Raw genomic sequence first — 20,664 nt, forward strand, 5'->3', positions numbered from 1 at the left:
GGAGTGGGCCTTTGTTGAAAAGCTCTGCAAGTCACCCTCGTGGCGGGGTATGTATGTTCCATTTGCAAAGATGGAGGATTTGGGGGAATCGTGGAGCTGTTGCTCAGGTCAGGAGAAGGGATTTGTCATCTCTCCTTATCAGTTAATCCTGCTGGAAGCCGGCCTCTCAGGTTGAAATTAGAACAAATGGAAGGTCCCAAAATCGAACAGTAAATTAGTATTTTCAAATAATACCACACTTTAAAAAACCAGGCTAGTAAATGGCCCCAAGTTACTGAAGCAAGTTGTAAATATGTGACTATTAAACTGAGTTTCGTTAAAGCACATGACTGTGTGGGTGACTGGAAGGAATTATACGGTTATAAAAGGGAGCAGTGAGTTATGTAGTGAGTGCTGGTTTCTCTGCATAAGAAGTTGGAATTGTAATTTTATTTCATCAAAAGACACTCTTATTTTGAGGAAACTTGTTTGAAATGCAAACGAAGTTTCTCTCCAGAGCCTGCACGCCATTGTTGCTTCTCATTACGATGTTATGAGCCGGCACTTCGCTTCTGTGTGGAGGAAGCTCGCAGGCCAGTCCAAAGGGATTTGAGGCTGAATGGGTGGGTTACACCAATTAACAAATAGAAAGTTTTCAGAACATTTTGTTTTAAGCCAGGTGCACAAGTTAGAGTTGCTTTTTGGGGCTGGCATTTATGCATATGAGAATCAAACCTGACACTACTCTTGGCAGCTTGACTGAAGCCATTTTAAAATAAGTACAAACTGCCCTTGAATTGATTTTCCCCCATTGTAGTAGCAGCAAGTTTGCCTTTCTTCTTCGTCTGTGACATGCATGAAGTTTTCTGTTATTTGGGGGGGAAGAAGGGAGGTAAACATACATAAAAGATTTTTAGTCTTTGAGTGAATAATGTGTTTCAGTTCATTTATTTTTAATTTTCTGTGATTCTGTAATATAGTACTCTGTGTTGACCTTAATTCACGTTCATCTGGCATATAGTAGAAAGCTTAATTTTTAAGGAACCTATGTTAGCCTCCAACCATTGAAACATTTTCCCCTAAATTGATATGCAAAGAAAAACAGTATCCCTGCTTATGTCAATAGACTCTGATTTATGTTTTCTTAAATAATTTTATTTTATGTATTTATGCATGCGTATATGTATCTGTCTGCTAGTCCATAATGAAAATATATACAAATGTGAAAACTCAGTTGCTCTCCAGGCTAGCATTCTGCTGCTGTGGGGAGGCCTGGGTTTGATTTCCTGTTGTTGGCACTGTGAACTAGAGTGTACGTGCTCCACAGACAGCTTTCTGCTTTGAAAGCGAGAGACCAAGTGTCTTGTGTTCCACAGTAGTAACCTCTTTAGCTAATACTGTGTGTGTGTGTGTGGGGGGGGGGTGTGTGTTGATGGGCTCTGAAAGGAGTCTTGTCTAGTACACTTCACTGGAAGGAGGCTGCCCATGACCTAGAGCTTGATTGTGGGAGACCAGGAGCATGGTAGGTTGAAGGACAATTGCTTAGTGGGAAAAAATTAGGAAACCCTTGTCATTTCTCTGTTAGGCAGGAAACAGAGATGTCCTTAGACGAAGGGGGAGCACATGAGCATGTTTTATTAACAGTTAATGGAAGAAAATTAATGCTAATTTATTCTTCATACACACCATGCAATTTGTTAGAAAAGTAAAAGAATAGTTTGAAATTCTTTGGTCAATTGATGGATTCCTATGTTAGGGGCATAGAAATGAAACTTAACATTAAGCAGACAAATACTAAAGCCCACAGGCTACATAAATGCTGAATAAAACCAGCTCTACAATAGAACTCTGAAAAGCGAGGGGTAAGAAGCCTAATGAATGATTGAATATGACCTTAGCAAAATCCCTGGAGTGTTGTTGAAAGATCATTCATTTCCAGCTTAGATGTCAAGATGGGCTCCAGTAACCAGGAAAAAAGAGAGCTTGAGTCGGTACTTACTGAGTTTTAAAAAATCTTTACAACTCAGTGCATTAGACTAATCATTAAAAGGGCTTCTCTAACTGAATTTTGAGCTGTCACTGTGTAGACCTGTAGTTTAGGCCCAGGGAAACCAAATTAAAAAGATAAGAATAATTCGTAAGACATGAATGTATCAATATCCTGCTTTTATGGAGTAGAACTTCAAAAACTGGATGTAGAGGCTGGCTGAATTTACTTTTGTCATGCTGATACCATTGTAAGAAAGACTTACAACCAAGAGATCAATTGTGCCTTAGAGTAGTTGCAAATTACTTGCCCAGTTTATTAGAGGAAGATAGGAAAAAAACCAAAATGTACTTTTTTTGTTTTTAAGTGGCCCATTCTGAAGAAATGATAAATTCTTTTATGTTATATTTTAAGATATGTATTGTTATTACTGCATCAGAAAATAGGTATGTTTGTGAGTGATCTTTATTGTACATGCTATCCAGAAGCTTTGTAAGAAAAGCCAATCTAACACATTTGTTTTCCCAAATACCTAAAAATTTACACATGAACCAGGGTAAGTATATCCTGGATGTTATATGAGGAGCTTAAAAAGAAATATGAAAACACTCCTGTTGAATAAAGGGACCATGAACTGTATTTCTCATTCTTCATTAACATACTTACAGATGTGAAGCTGTTTATTATTCTCTGTGACTCTAGCAGAATAGAAGTGCTGTTGGGATGGTCGCAGCTCTCCTGCTCAGGCGGTCCAAACTGCTTGTCAAAGATGGGCGGAGTCGGGGAGGGAGCTAAATGGAGCAGAGAGTGGGTGCTGCTGGTGCACGTTTTCTCCTCACCCCTCCTCTAGTATGAAAATGTCAGTCCTTTGTTCCCATCTAATTTTAGTACATCCTGGTTAAAAAAAAAAAAACGTTAGGATGCTTTCCAACCATGGAACTTGGAGGGGTAGGGTGGGCAGGGAAAGAGGAGAGGAAGGAGCAGTTTACATTCCATATCCGTCTGCCTTTCTGCGACAGCATCTAGCCCCTATTCTGTTGATTCTGGTAATGAAATAAATTTAGATGCACTGAAGCAGCAATAATTAAGTTTTCCTTCCATGTCCTCAACAAGAAGCCTAGTTGGAGTCTGAATGGGGAAAATCATAATGTGGCATTTAATAAAACATACTGGGCTACATTAAAGAGCTGTGTGCAAGTTTTGGAAGACAGGCCTGAAATTGTGAATGAAAAACTGCATGTTGTCTTATTTATAAATACAACCTTTTGCGGCCCATTTGTGATTCAGCGAAACTGCTTTTATGCTGTTGTTTTGAATGAGAATAATATTTGTTGATTTTGGAGAAGCAATCATAAGCAAGGCACACAAGTCAGTGGTGTTTATTCCTTGTGGAAACCTTCACAGGTGTAGAGGGAAAGCTCACATTGTGAAGAGAACCATTTGGGTCAAAAAATTGATAGTATAGTTTGTTCAAGAGATAGGACTGAATTCCATATGGCTTTGTAGTTGGAAGTGCTGATTGTTGTGGTTATTATTTAAGTAAAAAGTAATTAACCAGGGGCGCCTGGGTGGCTCAGCCGTTAAGTGTCTGCCTTCTGCTCAGGTCATGATCCCAGGGTCCTGGGATTGAGCCCCGCATCGGGCTCCCTGCTCCCCAGGAAGCCTGCTTCTCCCTCTCCCACTCCCCCTGCTTGTGTTCCCTCTCTCACTCTCTGTCAAATAAATAAAATCTAAAAAAAAAAAAAAAAAAAAAAAAAAATTAACCAGATTTAGCTATGAGGGGAAATCCACATATTGGACCCCACTATGAAATAAGCTGGTCTTTTCCAGAGGTTTGTTGCTTTAGTGCTCTGAGCTTTCCTCTTGGAATTTCTGTATGGTAAAGATGTTAGGTAGCCAAAAGTAAGAGGGATCATTTTGTTAAGTCATTTGATTAATGATTTAACTTGTGACACATGCAGTATCCGATTATTTTCTGAACTTGAAATTTATTTTTGTTCCTTTCATTTTATAGTAACCTAGTGTTGGAAATCTGTTAAGTAATACAGTAAATATCAAAGAGAAATGATTTTTGGGGGGGATTTGGGAGGAAAAAATGATTGGAGTGAGGCAGGTCGCTTTCCTTTTCTGGCTTTAGTTTTCCTCTCTGTAAAATGAGGGCATTCAGTAGGTGATAATTTAGTTCTCTACCCCTGTACTAGTCAGCTTGGGCTACCATTGACTGTGTGGCTTAAACAACAGGAATTTACTTTTCATAGTCTGGAGACTGGGAAGTCCAAGGTCAAGGTGCAAACAAGGCAGGCTTCATTCTGAGGCCTCTGCTCTTGGCTTGCAGGTGGCTGCCATCCCCCTGTATGTTCACACAGCCTCCTTGTGCATGCTTACAAGGGAGCAAGTGTGGGAGCAGGCTTTCTGGTGTCTCTTCTTAGAAGGGCGCTAATTCCATCAGGAGAGCCCCACTCACATGACTTCATCTAACTCCGATTACCTCCTAGAGGCCCCACTTCCAAATACCATCACACTGGGGCTTAGGGCTTCAACATGTAAATTTGGGGACGGGAAACAAACATTGAGTCCATAATACCTGCTCAAATTGATCTTAGATTTAGAGAAAGGCTTATGAAATTTAGGTTAGAAATACAGGTTTCCACTATATATGAGAAGTTTAAATGCTCCCATTAGCTAAATCTAAATATCAGTTGTTAGGTCACTTTACCGTTATGTTAAGTCAATGTGTCTACGTACATGAGAAATAGATGTACATATAATAAAACATTTGGAGCAAAAAATCATGTATTTTTCCATCTAAAACATCTTTGTGCATTCATTGGTAAACTTTAGATTTTGGTATCGAATGTCTCTCATATATATTTTTGATAATTTAGTTTGAATTTGTTTGACCATGTTTTATCCAAGAAACTCAGAAATTTACATCTGATTGTTTAGTCTCCTTCAATTTTACATATAGAAAGAGATCAAGATTGGGTCTAAGCAAACACAAAGGAATCATACTCACAGATGATCTAATTTAGAACCATAAAGTCCCAGGACTCTGAGACTTCTACCTTCTCATGCTATGCAGAGACCCGTGCTTGAGTAGATAGTACATGGGTCTGCCCTTCTCAGGCCTTGTAACCTCTCTGGGTTACTGTCTTTCTGTCCTCTACCTCAGGGATGCTGAAGTATGTTAAAGGTGCTGGTAAAGTGCCTAATGGATAGTAATACTTACTTAAATGTGGTTTCCCTTCAGAACCTTTCTTCAAAGCAGTTCCAGTGTAGTGGAGAGAGAAGCAGTTGTGGAGACCTTCTGTAACAGGGTCAGGAATGTTAAATGAGAAGAATTAGTGTGAAGCAGCTTAGCATGATTCCTAGCACACACCAGTCACTAGTCTTTTCTCCAAGAACCCCTTCTCCCCGTTGTAGCTAATGTATTGACTTGTTGGAAATTTTACCCATCAGTGCCACTGAGTTAATACGTTCAGTTCGACTGTATTCTAAGAGTGTTTAGGTGAGGGAAGAGAGGAGTGGTAGATAAGTGAGTAAGAGTGAACATTTGCAACAGGTGGGCCTTCCAGAACCTCTTAAAAAATCCTACTGTGTAGCTCCTTCTTGAGTCTATAGATAGGGCTGATGCTGAAGCACCTTTTTATTTAGCTAAGAAATGAGGATCAGTTAGAATGCCAGATTTTCACCAAATGTTCTTTATGATGTGTTTCAGCAGACTTCTTAAGAATACTCAGATTTAAGATCATTGTCTGCTTGAGTGGTAATTATTTAGTAATGTAGGTACAATGGGGAAAATGTTCATGTGGATGCATTGGAATTGGTCAGGGACATGGTGCACCTTTCTTCATTAGGTCTGCATACTAAGGCATTATTTCCAGTGACATGAAACAAGGGAACTGTGAGCAGGTCCCTTAACAAACCATGCATTAGGTTTAATGAAAACCGAGTTGGATTTGGGTTTTCCTGGGCATTTAGGAAGCAGTGGGCTAAGATTTTATCATTGATTTCCACCTTGCATCATCTAGATTTGATTTCTTTGATCAGTGAATCATACTTGTTTTCCTTGTTTTAAGTTGAGTTAACGGTGCCATTCACAGTGACATTTCAAAGTTTGATGTTGGATAATACTTTAAATAGTTTATCTGATTTGACCTTAGTTTATACTGGAACTGACAGTATCGTATATAATTTACAGTGAATCAGTTGTTTATCCTAGTCTAGAAAACATTTGGTTTTCAGATTTGTTTGTTTATTTAACCTTTTTATTGGTGGTTAAGTGACTATCTCAGTGCCTGGGCTGCTTAGTGTGACTGGAGAAATGCTGGCCAGAGCAGTGTCACTTTCTCTGGTCAGCCTCAAAGAGCTTAAATCTTTGAACTATTTTTTAAAAAGTTCTATAGATGGGGCGCCTGGGTGGCTCAGTTGTAGAGCGGCTGCCTTTCACTCAGGTCATGGTCCCAGGGTCCTGGGATCGAGCCCTGCATCGGGCTCCCTGCTCCACGGGAAGCCTGCTTCTCCCTCTCCCTCTGCCCCTGCTTGTTTTCCCTCTCTGGCTGTGTCTCTCTGTCGAATAAATAAATAAAATCTTTAAAAAAAAATAAAAAGTTCTATAGGGATGAGGTCGATATGATGATAATGTATGTCCATAGGATAGTTTACTAAAGTTAGTTTAATAGTACTATAGTTAAGTAACCTGGTTTTGATCAAGATTTTTTTTGTTTGTTTGGTTTCTTTGTGAAAGTTAAGAGAAGCTGTAAAGTAGTATTTAAAATAGTAAGCTAACTTCTCGTATCAGTTCTTCTCTGTTTCGGGTCAGGTGCAGGGTATATGCATACAAAATAGGCAAGGCTAGTCTCTCAGAAACAGTAATGGATACAATAAAACAAAACGTCTTTGCTTTTGGCTAAAATAGAAGGTTGACAAACTGCTGAGTAGAGTTAAGAAGTTCACAGGCTAACATACCATGTAGGGCACATGTTCTTTTCATACTGCTCCCAGGGATGTTCTACCCTTTGGAGCTGGAGACCAATTTTTTTTTTCTCGATATTTTAAATCCAAAGGATTCAGTCTTTAGATTGGGTATTCAGACTCTGTGAAATCACGAACTGTACGTAATTTCAGTTTCCTTTCTACCTAATGAAAATGAAATTCAGTCTGTTTAATTTTCATGAGGATAGGCAGGATGGCAGTAGCTTTGAGCATACCACTAGGGATGAGTTAAAAATAGATTTTTCTTGAGGCAGTGACTTATATGGTAGATAGTTGACAGGAGAGAAAAATTAAATTAAATTTTGGGCTTGTATCATAAATACTAAATCTGAATTCCACTTAAGGATATATAAGAAAAAAATTGAAATGGTTTTCATTTGAAGATGATAGAATAAACATTTAGTGTGGGTGTGCTGTTGAAATATTTTCTAGATAAAACTTAATGTGTAACAATATGAAAATATTGTAACTTGTTTTTAGTTATGTATTTGGTGGAGTAACTGAGGCCAGGCTAGGTTATAGGTGACTAACCATGTTAATAGTGATATTAGAGTACTTCAGCTCCGATTACAAATAGATCGGGAAAGGTCAAGAATGAATTATGCTTTTCAGTGTTACTAATAAAATAGTAAAATAGGTTTGATAAGTTTTACATACACCAGAAACTTTGTAGATTGTGAAAAGCCTTCATTATACTTATTTTTGCTTATTTACCATGCATAAACTTTTCAGTGTCAGTTTTTTTCACGTTTGTGTTTTCTGGTAGCACATAACACCGATAGCTACTATTAACTTGCCAAAAAAAAAAGGAAAAAAAATAGCAAAGTGAAATAAGTTTTAACTGTTGCTCTGTTCTTTTTAGCTTACATTACCCAGAGTTCTTCCATCCAGTGAGTTGCAAGCGTGACATTTGCTGTGTTTTCAGCACCTGCCAACTTGGAAACCGGGGTTTGTGCTCAGGACTTAGGCTTACAACCCACACTTTGTGGTGCACAATGCTGTCCCAGCTGGCAGGCTTCGTACCTCAATGGTGCTAGACGTTTCGTTACAAAGCTGGGCCGATTCACGTGCACTGATTTCAATAGGCATTCCGCTTCAAGCTGCTTTCAACTCTCATTTTGTATCAAAGGAGTTAGATTGGTATCATTAAATTCACTGCCATGGTTATTTTTCAATGAAAATAAATTTGTTTTCTTTAGTTCTTGAATCAAAAAGTAACTGTCTTCAAGAATCAAAGTACCTCTTAATAAAGGTATGTGCATAGATATGGGAGATACCCCTTTCTCTCTCTCTATGTGTGGATATATCTGTCTATATGGAAGAGATTCCAGCCAGAGCTATAATTCATTTTCATCATTGGAAAGGTTTCAGAACACAATATAAAAAGGACAGAAAGGGAAGAACAGAAGGATTAGTGTGTCATCACATGCTTATGTAGGTAGGGCTGTTAGTTGTAGCTGGCTCATAGATGGGGGAACAATTATAGAACTTATTTTTCTGAATAAGATCTATGTAAGAAAATTGCCCCTATAGTAGATTCAGATTTTTGGCTTTCATCTATAACCAAAAACTTTACATATTATTCAAAGAAATGTATTTTGCTAACTTGTTTTCTTTCAGTAGCCAGTTTCTTTGAAAATGGTTCAGGTGGACTTGGTCATGTCTGTCTTCCCATCATCTGTTACAAGCAATTTTAAAAGCTTCTGCTTTATAAAAGATCTTTTCAGATTTAGAAAGGACAGTGTGAAATGTGAATGACTGGCTTTTAATACAACAGTTGTGACAAAGAGGCAGTGGCTTTTGGAAGCTGAATAAAGGGGTTAATACACACATCTGCATACTGTGCTGTTGGGTCCAATGTATAACAAGTTTGATGTTTGTTTCACTCACTTTATTCTAAAAAGAATACTATGTTATTCTCAGAGACAAACTAGTTTATCACTTTTTAGTGGTGAACTCTTTTTACAACTATAGGCACACAGGTTTGTTGGGTAAAACTGAACAACATTGACTGGTACTTGCTCAGACTTCAAAGCTTAGCTCCTTGTTGCTTGAATATCACATTAATCTGGTTCTAAAGGCACAAAAATAAAACACCCACTAACTACCTAGGACACTCCTTGGTGCATATTAAAACCCAACCTTTACCCTCCTCTGCACAAATGTGCTTAGGTGAATACTTGATTAGCTTGTTGATACAAGTTATAGTTGGTTACACCCTTTCTTAATAAAATACACCCTTATTGTCTTCTATTGCTTAAGAGCTTTACACTTGGAATAGGGGAACTCTCTAGTATAGAGTGATACTCAGTTTAAATTCTCCCAGGCAGTTTTGAGTAGACATGATATGCGTGCCATATACACAAGCATTCCTCCATTTGGTGTTTCTGCTTTGAGCGGACCTAGGAGAGCCAGTATTGCTGTGCTTTATCCCTGGGTTTCGCATATTGGTCTTGGAGTGAGACTGTATGTAATCCCTACATTTTGTATTTCCCACTTGTTCATGGTTTACCCAAGTTAGTGTTGTTGATCAATGATAATGGAAAAGTTACAAGTGATCATTTTTGGATTATTTATGGATTTATTCCTAAACTGGCTTATGAATTTGTGTTTAGGTGCCTGGTTGTGCTCTAAATCTGGTTTTGATTTGGCTTTGACCTTTAAGGATTGAACAAAGGTAGACAGCTTAGCCCCCCATCCCCCGATTACAGCTTACATTGTTTTACATCCAGAGTGGGACTGAGTTTATATTTGTTCTTCTGAATTGAGCAAAACTCTCATATACAACCTTTTGGGTAGGACTTTTTAAATAATAACTATGTAGCATAGCCCTAAAAAGTGGGGGTGTTTTACCTTTTTTTAAATTTATTTGAGAGCGAGAGAGAGAGAGAGAGAGAGTGCGAGCATGAGGGGGGAGGATCAGAAGGAGAAGCAGACTCCCCGCTGAGCAGGGAGCCCGATGCGGGACTCGATCCTGGGAGTCCAGGATCATGACATGAGCCGAAGGCAGTCACCCAAGCGACTGAGCCACCAGGCGCCCTAAAGTGGGGGTGTTTCAGATAAGACTTACTGCATAATGTGGGAAGAACCACATAATATGGAAAGTTAAATGACACAGGCCTTAATGTGTATATTTTTTTAGCCTCTGGAGATTCAAATTAAGTACATGAGAAATAGCCATTCATTGGTTAGTAGCACAACTCCTTAAGCAGGTATTTTAGTTCTGTGCACTTGCAAGAAAGCCTCAGAACCAGAAAAACAGGCTGCTTTAGGTTGGAAAGGAGGCGTTGCAGCAAAGAGCTTGCCATAACCACAGTCCTTGGAATTTTGTGAATCTAAAATCAACCTGAAAGCAACCAGAATCATGGTTGCAATAATTGTCTCCAGGTTCTGGATAGCCTCCCCACCCCCTGCATTTTGTTTTCTCCATTGACCCGATGAACTGGTAATTGTAGGAATAAGCTGAATGTTTGCCAGCAGGAGTCACTCTAGGCTTCCTAATAAAAAGTAAATTAAACTATGTTCTTAAAAGCTCTCGAAGGCCGTGGTGACACGTGATAAGATGGCATTAGGGAAGTGTTAGCAGCATTCTCAAATTATCCCTTGTGCCTTTCTTTGTCTAACTTAAGGAGACTTCGTTCTCGTTCCTTTCAAAATTGGCCCTTGGTAAATTCTTCTAAAGCAGCGTATATGGATAAGGATATCAGTATCTTAGCATTCTGCCTATTAGCTCATTTTGGCTTTTGTAGGATGAATTGGTTATATCCCACATCATCTATTTGAATGAATAGACGCACATCCTTCTGATGGTTGTTCATCCTAATCGTGCAGAAGAAATCACTGGAGCTGTAGCTGGTGTGAAAGATGTTAGCTCATGGTTTTCTGAAAAAGAACGGGTCCAGTGTGATGGGAAACTGAAATATTGCAGCAATAGCCATGAAATATAATAGTTTCCCAAGTGCATACAAGCTCAAGAAGTTAATTGTTCATTTATGTTTGATACTGGGATTGAAACATTGGATTAAAACCAATTAAATGTTCCTAGAAGCAACAGAAAAAGTTTCCTGATTTATGAATAGGACCATTCAAATGGCGCAGACACAATCCATGTAAAGTAATGAGGTGTTTTGTATTTTTGGCAAAGGAGAACACAAAACAGGCATAGGGGAGTTCTTTTTAAAAAAAACCTCTTTAAAAATCTCTTTGGATACAAGGTCAATAAAATAACATACACTAGTAGGACGGAGTAATGGGAAATCTAGGGCTTCACTTCACAAGGAAAACAGTCCCCCTCCCCCAGGTGAGCCGTACAATGAAAATACTCTGCTTATTCTATCAGGGTTACATTCCTGAACTTAAGTCAACATCCTAAGTTACAGAACGAAACATGCTCTGCGTCTGCTTAGCAACCACAAATCCTTCCTTCACCAGTTGCATATATTTTGCATGTGGCTTCTGAAGTACACATTCCTTTATTTCGATCAGCGCCCCTAGTAGGGAGACTAGCGCTTTATTTCCCCAAAGTGTGACAACGCTAACACAGCCCCCCCATCCTCTGCTGCCCAGCACGCCACCGAAATGATCGTTTCTTTGAAACCTCAAAACCCAACAACCCGGAAGCTGGACGTCTGAAGTCCACGCGGCCCAGGGTTTTTGCCCTGGTTCCTGCGGGGGGAGGGGGAAGACGCCCGCGGGACCCCTGGCTCCGGGCTCGGGCAGCCGCGGGGGTGGTGGCTGCGGCGGCGCAGCCCGGACCCGGGGCCACTTCCCGCGTCCCGGGGCCTCGCAGGCGCGAGCTCGGCGAGCAGCGCGCGGCTCAGTTCGCAGGACGCCCTCTAGCCCCGCCGGCGGCGCGCCGCGACCCCCCCCACTCTCCGCCCACCGGCGGCTGCGCGCACTGCACACTCGCCCGCCGCTGCCGCCGCCGCACGCCGCCCGGCTCCTGCACGCCGCCGCCGCCGCCGCCGCCGCCGAGCGCCCGGGCCCCGCGACGCCGCCGCCAGAGCGCCCGACCCAACGACACACAGCCGCGGTCGGGCGGCACCGCGGCGGCGGCGGGCGCGGCGGGCGCGGGCGGCCTGGCCCGGACCGGTTAAAGGGACGAGTTGCAAACAGTTCAGGAAGTGACAAGTCGATTTCCTCCTCCCTGGGAGCCGCTCGGTACAAAGCGCTCGGCGCCGGCAGGAGAGCGTGCGCGCGGCGGACGCGCGGCGGGCAGCCCGGACGACTTGGCGAGCGCCGCTGGCGACGGCGCGGGGTTCGCGCCCGGAGCGCCCCCCCGCGCACAGTAAGCGACCCCGGGCTGCGCGGCGGCGGTGGCGGTGGCGGCCGGGGGGCTGGTCCCGAGCGGTGGTCCCTGCCTTGTGCGCCGCAGCGGCTGGCTGGAGGGACCCCTCTCGCGCGTGTGCTGGGCTTGCCGTTTTGGTTTTTATTCTTACCATTTTTTAAAAAAAATTACTGGTTTTCTTTTTTTCTGCCTTGTTTCGCGTTGGGTGGGGTGGTTTCTCGGGGCGCTGAGTGTCGCCCCTGGTGCACGCGTGAGACTTGTCAGAGCGCAGCCAGGGGAACGAGCCAGCCCGGCCCCTGCAGAAAAGTCTGTGCTTCCCCGGGGCGGGTGCAGGGACGGCTGCGCCGGGGGGTGTGCTCTCTCCGCGTCTCAACTTGAGTCCTGGCTCGCGGCAGTGGCGAAGGCGCCAGGACCCGGGGACCCGGGCGCCCCGGCTCGCCCCGAAGTTCCCGCACCGTTTGCAGACAACTCTTTTGTTCGCGGAAGTTTGCGTCCGGGATGCGGGCGCACGGCGGCGGGCTCCGCGGCTGCTGGACCGGCCGGGGTGGTCGCCCTAGGGGTGAGGGGGTTTTCTGCCCCGGGAGGGGGAAGCCCGCGGGGTGGCGGCGGCGGGGTCTTGCGGAGTGGGGGGCGCCGGCGTGGCTTTGCACATGGCGAGAAGGGCCGTCCAGCACGGGCACACTGGTCGAGTCACATTTTTGCCAGTCCTTGATTTGCAAAGCCTGTGGGAGTCAGCTTTCCCGCTGGGAGTTTCTCTTAGTGGGGCAGGGACGAAGGCGGCGAGGACACCCAGAGTCCGGGGAGGGCCCTCGGTTTGCGTTGCTCCAAGGGGCTTCTCGGGCACCCCCCCCCCAGCTTCCCACCCCCGCCCGCAGACTTGGGGAACAATGCTCGTGGCGCGGGACAGAGCGGCGGAGCACCGACGAGTCGCGCGAGCTAGCTTGTTCGGGTCCCTCGCCCCCGGAAGCCCCCTGAAGCCGGGCTCCCTCCATCTGACCGCCGGGGTTCATTAACACGTACTGTACTTCGTACGTTGGTGAACAAAGAACAGCCCTTTGCAGCATTTGATGAATGGGATTCTGCCTCCTATAGGCCACACTCTGAGTCTTCCACACGTTACAGCCTCGGGACTCGGTGGTGTTGGGCGAGTGGCCCCTCCGGTGGGCTGCGTTCCGGTCCCGGGACCCTGGGGCAGGGCATTGGTGCCGCTGCCGCCGCCGCGCTCGCCTTGCGGGAGCGGGTGCAGATGGAGCCAGGCTGAGGGTTGTTCAACAGGAACAAATGTTTGTTGAATTGTTGGATGGCGGAGACAAGGGACTGTTTTCTATTGACTGCTGCAGGAGTTGGAATGGCATTGTTTATTGGCCTGGGAAGCCAGGCAAGCGTCTTGTGCTGCTTACAACGTATTAGCAGACTTCCAAATGACAAACTAACATATGTGTTCCCAGCGCTTCCCACAGGCTGGAAGGGGATCCCTCCTTGCTCCAGATCCTAGACTTGGTTGGAAGATGTCACCCGCTCTGAGGACTTGGGAAGGAGTGAAGTTAGCAGATGGGGTGAAACTCACTGTTGCTGATTTGGCCAGGTTTTAGTTTCATTTTAATTTATCCACTTAGCAGTAACTTGTCTCAGTTACACTTTTGATACTGAATTGCCGATCTGTGGGGTTTTGGTCCTCCCCCCCTCCCCTTCAGCTCTGGACAGCCAGATAAACAGAAAACAATTATTTGTCCCCATTGATAGGCCTGTGTTAGTGGGAGAAGATGTGGGTTTTAAGTTCAGTACTGGTGGCCCTTGACCCGGTGTCTGCCCTTAGCTAGGATCTGGATGCTGCCAGCCATCCTGCAGATCCAGGAGCAGCCGATCCAGCTCCTGGGCTGTTGTTCCAGTCTGGAAAAGGAAGGAGAGGCTTGGAGCAGGTCTGTTTCTTCCCCCCCTGAATGCCCCTCCAGAGGACAAGGTGGTTTTAAGACCAGTTCAAATCATTTTGGCCAAGGACTCACTATTTTCCCCAGAGAAGGTAATATTGATGTGCAACCATTTTAACCTTGAAGACAAGTTTTAAATAAAAAAGCTAGCAGTACCGGTTGCTGCAGAAGTGGACTCGAATTCCTAAGGCTGGCAGGACAAGTAGAGCATTCCATGATTGTGATTGATAACGTTTGTAGTCCGTTTCTCCCTTCTGTTTTCAATTTAGGGTATGTCGTGCCCATAGTAGCATTTTGGAAGTTCATAAAGTTCTTCTAGGAAGCGCTTTAAGATGCCTTACTGTCGTCCTGGTGGATCTACTTCATTGACATTTTATGGGAAGCCCTGTTTGGCATTTCTGAGGCTCTTTCTCTCCATACCTTTCATCTTTCCCTGTCCCCCTATTGGTTCCTTCACTGTGCCCTGGCCTCCATCTCCCCAGTTCTCTGGAAGCCTAATGGGCTGGGTGTCCTTTAAGCAAGTTCAGGGGGCAGGCACCTGACCCGTGGTGGAAACTCGGAAAAGGCCAGCCAGCTCTCTTCCCCTGCAGTAGACTGAGAAGGAGGGAGCCTTGTACACCCCGGGAGCTGTCAGCAGAGGATGCCTCGGACAGGCTGGTGGGGTACCTGTGCAGTGCTCTTTAAACAGTATGCCCTTCTCCCCCCCGCCTGATGCAGTGGGCCCTGAAGACTGAGCGCTGGACCCACTGGCCCACTGTTGAGTTGATGTTTTATCCAGGCGAGTGTGACTTTCTTGAACTTCATACCGTACGGAAACTTTTTGTTCTCGCCCTTAAAAAAGCCTGAAATAAGCAAATACTCAGACCAGCACAACTGCCATCATTACCCCCCACCACACACACCTCTCTGACATGTAATAAAAGAAACCTGCAGGCATAATTTGTTATGTAATATGCTGATAATACAAGTTTTGGTTTTAGATGGAAACCAGATGTGGAGGGGCTCTCTTTAATTGATCCAGCAAGGGGGACACGTTAATAGATTAACTAGCCCTTGCAACCCCCCGAAGGTGAGTGTTTTTTGTTTTTTGTGTTTTTTTTTGACGTGAGGGGAGAATCCTAAACCTGGGGCTTTTTCGAGGGTGGGTTTTGTGGTTTCTTTCTTTCTTTCTTTTTTTTTTTTTTTTTTTTTTTGCCTCTCAGCTTCTTGCTTTGCTGCAGCTGTCCTTTTTGTCAGACTCTTCCTCTCTTGAAAGAACCGGTTTGTTGCCAACATGAAGCACATGGCCGGGTCTGGCTGGGCTCAGCGCAGCTTAACTCTGCTGGGCTCCACGCCCCCCCTCGCTTTGTCCAGCTGCTGCCCTGTCCTCCACCCTATAAAACAGGGCCTGGCCGAGGGACTTGCGTGCTGCAAGGAATGTTGACTGGCCTCCCTCAGCTCCTTTCTGAAATGTCTGATCATCCAGGGAGAGAGTTGCTGTTTAAACTTGTCCCATGAATACACTTTCCAAAATCATTGACTCTCCTTCTCTGATTAATTTCTGTGTTTGTTTCCTGCCTGACTTTACGAGGGTTCTTTCTACATGGCTGAGTCACCTTTATTATGGCCCAGGGTCGGGGACTGCACTGTAATAGCTGACCCCATTAACAGCAGTTTCATTGCGTGCTGGGATGTGAGCTCTGGAAACAAACCCAGAGGCTTAGATACGCTGATGTGCCCGGAGACTTGCTTAGAAAATTTTTGTTTTAGCGCAGTTTACATTAACATGATTAATGACCGCGCCACTGAAAAGTCTATATTCAAAAGCAATTTACCGTTCCCTAGGGTTCTTCTTATGGTGAAGTAATTTTCTTTGCCAAACAACTTTGTTTTAAGGTAATTTCTTCTTTGATGTTTAATCCAAACCTCCTGTTTGGATCAAGGCTTGGGCTTCGAAAATTGTGGGTTGTGGTGTTGGTGGTGCCTGTCTGAACCTTCCCGAACTTGGGTCGGAGGGCACCCGGATTCTTGATTTAAGAAAGCCCTCTGAGAGCCTAAGCGGTGGCAGAGTCAGTGCTGTGCTGGTCAGGACGGGAGGAAATCTTGCAGGGGAAACTTGGCTTCGGGATGTCTTGGAGGAGGGATGTAAGGAGGCTGAAGCCGAGGACAAGATTTTTTTTTTCCTTCCTTGCATCGACTGGAGATACTTGAGCTTTTTCAAAAAACAGAGACGTCCTTGCTGCAGCCACCTCCTCCTCCTTTTTTTCTTTTCTTTCTTTCTTTCTTTCTTTTTTTTTTTTTTTTTGTTAAATGTGGGTGATTGAGAGGGGAAATGCTGATGGGTGGGTCTGAAAGCAGCCTTAGGAACCCGAGAAAATAAAAACACATTTGAAGGACTCTGGAAGATTTTGCATTTCAAAGGGTCTACCTTGTAGAATTTCACATCACGTCAGGGGTTATGGAGAAGTGTGACAGGCACCCCCCGCTTCGTTAACGGTCCTGCTCCTCTCCTGCTGTGGGGGCTGCAGGGGAAGCTTTTGCAGGGGGGTGGGGTGGGGACCGTTGGGTCAGACTGCGCAGGAATATCTCGGAAACAACAGTACTCCTTCGGCATCTGTAGTCCCTGGAGGGACTTTTTCCATGGGGCCGCTCTCAGGAGGTAAAAGCAAATCATGTTGCTAAACAGCCCATTTGACCCCAGAATGCAGGGGCAGGCCAGCTCCTGACCACTCTTGCTCTTTTCCTTCGCCCGTGAAACAAAGACACAGATTCTCCTTCCGCACTGGCATAATGTGGTTCCCTAGTTCCCAAGATTCAGGACCATGAAAAGTTGGGCGCAGCAGGCTTCAGCCGAAATGGGTGTGGATTGTTCAAAGAATAATAGCAGTGCCCACTGGTTATTGAAGGCCCACCCTGGGCCAGGGGCTTTGCATACATGCTCTAATTGTCAAAGCATTCCTGCAGTTACAGCTCAAGAAATGGAGCCTCTGAGAGGCCAACTAACTGGCCAAAGGCCACACAAGGGCTAGGCCAAGAGGCTAGTAGTTCTGTCCGGGTCTGGCTCTCGCTTCAGAGCCTGGTGGTTTTGCACATACATGCTGTCGGTTGATGTGTTCAAAAGGTAGAGGCACTAGGTTCTGTTTTATCTCAAAGCATAAATTTTGTTTAGTCTTGTTAACACCACAGGGAAACTTAGAAATTTTGACTGCCTCTTTTCCTTGCTCCTCCTTTTTCCTACGGCTTTAAAAAAGATTTTTTTTTTTTTTTTAAAGGAGTGCTTGGATTCTAGATCTACTGTAGGACCAAAGGCAGTGCCTCAGTTGGGAAGGTGGAGATGTTTTGCTTCATCCTTACAGAAGACAGATTCACAAGAAAATATAATTATTCCTGGCGACCTTCTAGGGGAAATGGGAAATAAATCTGGCAGCCCAGAAGAAGCATCCCTATTTATTCAGGTTCCATTTTCCATTCAAAGATGTTAAGAGGGTTCCAGCATTTTTTTTTTGCATTTATAATTAAGATCTCTCAAAGTAAATCTTTGTGGTGCTTGCCACCCCAGGTGTGTGTAATATCACTTTTTGTTTACATGCCTCAAATAATCAACTAAACACAATCGTACAGCTTCCAGTGTGTGGGGACGTGGTACGCCCCAGCCGGGCTGGGCAGGGGCCCCGCATTCTGTCTCAGACAGATGGCTCTTTGCAGGTTGATCCTGGTTTGGGGGTGGAGGTGGGGGGTGGCATGAGGATACCTATCTCCAGCAAGGCCTGCCTGGCTGAGTCTCCTGCCCTTTCTGCTCCTAAAAAGTTTGTGGGAGACGGCTGGGGCCTCTGTGCTGAGATTCTAGACTCTAGAGCAGTCGTTCTCCACCTTGGCTGCACATTAGAATCACCTGGAGAGGTTAAAAAAAAAAAATAAAAGCCCGATGCCCAGGCTGCATCCAGGACCAGTTACATCAGAATCCTGGAGAGAAGGGGTAGGACTCAGCATTGGTATTTTTAAAGCTTCTGAGTTGATCCTGTTGTGCATCCAGGACTGAGGAATGAGGGCTGGAATAGACCCCATGCATACCTTGCTTCCTCAGAGACCTTCCTCTTCAGGAGTGGAATAAACCTACTGGAATTTTCCATTGTTGTCATGTCTCAGTGCAGGAGGATCTGAAAGGTACTCACCTCTGGGCGAAGTGCCTGCTGGAGACATCATCCAGGTAGTTTCTTTTTTTGCTGGGCTAGGTCTTGAGCGTGCCTCCCTGCCCAGGATTTGGTACAGCCCCTCTGAGCCACCTTTTTTCTGGAACGAAGAGGGCAGGTTTTATTCATCTTGTTGCCTCAGGATAGTTCTCAGGGAGGGCCCTGTCTCCCCACCATCTTGCTGGTCTTTTCAGCTTCTTGTCCCTTCTGCAGGCTTGGCACTTGGTATCTCTCTGGGGTTCAGGGGAGGGAAGACGCAGTTTGGGTCCCAGCCATGTCTTGGTGATTCTCAGTAAGCAGTGATTCCTTTTCACCTGGGTCTGCAGCAACTGTCACAGTGTCCAGCCACCTGGTTGTACCTGACTGCGCAGAACCTGTCCTCTTGCCTGCATGCTTGGGATTGGGTGTCATGGAATCATGTTTAGAATGACTGGGGCTGTAGAGAGCATGAGCTTCTCTGGCCTGCTTATCTTACAGAGGAGAAATTCCCCCCAAGAGGTGCGGTGACTTTGCCAAGGTCACACAGCCGGCGCACAGAGGAACCAGAACCTTTGTCTTCTGAGTCCCCTGCTCCAGCGTCGTGTTCTCTGCAGAGAGACGACTCTGAGACGCGGTCTTGCTTGCAGGACAGTGTGCTGTATGCAGCACAGACCAGCGGGCAACGGAGTCACTGTTCAGAGCCCTTCCGGCTAGTGAAACATGCCATCCGTCACCCTTGGTCCACTTCATCAGTCTGACCCAGTTTTCACCCCCTCGCCTGATGCATGCTCAGCAGGGATCCTTTAGGTTGCTGAGTGTAGCCTCACTAAACCCCCAGCGGGGGAAACTGAGTCCCAGTGGAAAGTACTGAAACCTTGAGCTTGATGAAGAGGCTGTTGGTTTCTTGGCCAAGGTTTGTCCACCTGCTCTTCTCTTCTGTGCCTTGGCTGGTGGTGGTAAATAAGGGCCCTTTCTCCTCTGCTGGGAGTTGGGCTTGGGCCTAATGAGGTGGGGGAGAGAGGGGTGGTATTATTTTCTCCAGGCATTCATTTCCCAGGCGTTGATTGGGCACCTGCTGAGCGTCCCGAGTGGGGCTGGGCACTTGACTTCATTAGTTCATTTAATCCTCAGCACAGCATAGCTGGCTGAGGAACCTGCTCCATCCGTTGCTGGAAACACTGCCGCTTGGAGCAATTACTCGCCCGGAGTGAGTGGGGATGGTGGGATTTGAGCTCATTCTGGCTGGCTTCAGTCCTATATTCTCGCTGCCATGCCATGCTTGTTCTTCATCCAGCACCTACCTCAGTGGAAAGGTGATGCAGATCCTGCTGAAAGCAGGGTGCATCGTCCGGGGTTGGGGGAGTGTGCCCTGGGCATTATTGCTGGGGCACCACATTGCTGCTTCCATGAGGGGCTTGGGTGGCCGTGCCACAGAGCCTGCCGGGGAGGCCCGTGGGCTCCTGGACAGCAGGGACTGGCCAGGGCCTCTCTGTGTCCGGCAGCTCCAGCAGGGCCCTGGATAGAGGGGGTGGCTCGTGTGGGTTCCAGGGCTCCTGCTTGCCTGTCCTCCGCCCAGGGGTGGCCACCCTCCTCCCAGCTGCCCTCTGCTTGAAGTGCCCTGACGGACAAGGCCCAGCTGGGAGAGGCCTCGGCCTGGAATTCCCCTTGCTCTGGCATTCATGTTGGCCAGGGGCCTGGGAGCAGAGGGAGGTTCCATCTGCGGGCTGGGAGCAGCCTCTCTGCATGTTCAGGGGTGGAGGGACCGCGTCCTCTGTAGCTGGCCACCTCCATGCTCTCTCTGGGTGAGGAGAGGGAGTCGTCTTCTGGGGGCAGGGGTGTGTGTGTGTCTGTGGTTCTGAGACTCCGGAGGGGGTGTGAAATGTGGGCGTCCCCGTGGTATGGTCCTGGGGGCCGTCCTCCAGTGCAGGCCCTCTGGTGACCATGCTGCTCCTCTCTTGCTGGACTGGTGTGCCGTGTCACCCCCCCGGGCCCCGGATTTCTCATCTTGCTGGCTCTGCCTCCCAGCGTTTTAAGGAGTGGTTAAGAGCCTGTCTGAGAAGCCCCCATGTGGGGTGTGGTGCTGTGTGGAGGGACGGCAGGTAGGAGATGCACATCGGACCTGAAGGGCAGAAGAGCTGCCACGTGGTCCAGGGCAGGCCACCTTCCCACGAGGGAAAGGAAGGGCCATGGGGGAGCTTTGGGCAGAGCATAGGTGAAACCCAGGTCTGCGCCATTCAGGGCCAGTGCAGCATTATGCTCTGGAATCAGTGGCTGGGTTCAAATTCCAGGTCTACCCTTTGCTGACCGTCTGCCCTTGGGCAAGTGACTGTCCCTCCCAGC

At 46.1% G+C, this 20,664-nt stretch overlaps 1 protein-coding gene across 3 annotated transcripts in view; it reads left to right on the forward strand.

The window, feature by feature from the left end:
• FAM53B (family with sequence similarity 53 member B) overlaps positions 1 to 20,664 on the forward strand; it is a 120,135-nt gene that overhangs the window by 2,168 nt on the left and 97,303 nt on the right. The window contains exon 1 of one of the 3 annotated variants that reach the window (XM_025880138.2): positions 11,998 to 12,248. The exons of 1 other annotated variant lie outside the window; for it this stretch is intronic. The gene's annotated coding sequence lies outside the window, so the exon portion shown is untranslated. Of the gene's footprint in view, positions 1 to 11,997; positions 12,249 to 12,567; positions 12,808 to 20,664 lie in introns of those variants that run through there. One more of the 3 variants, XM_073884688.1, reaches the window with a different exon arrangement.

This window comes from Callorhinus ursinus, unplaced genomic scaffold (assembly GCF_003265705.2).
Source record: "Callorhinus ursinus isolate GAN/ISIS: 27379988/994484 unplaced genomic scaffold, GSC_fseal_2.0 scaffold58, whole genome shotgun sequence".
In the NCBI taxonomy this organism is placed as follows: domain Eukaryota; kingdom Metazoa; phylum Chordata; class Mammalia; order Carnivora; family Otariidae; genus Callorhinus; species Callorhinus ursinus.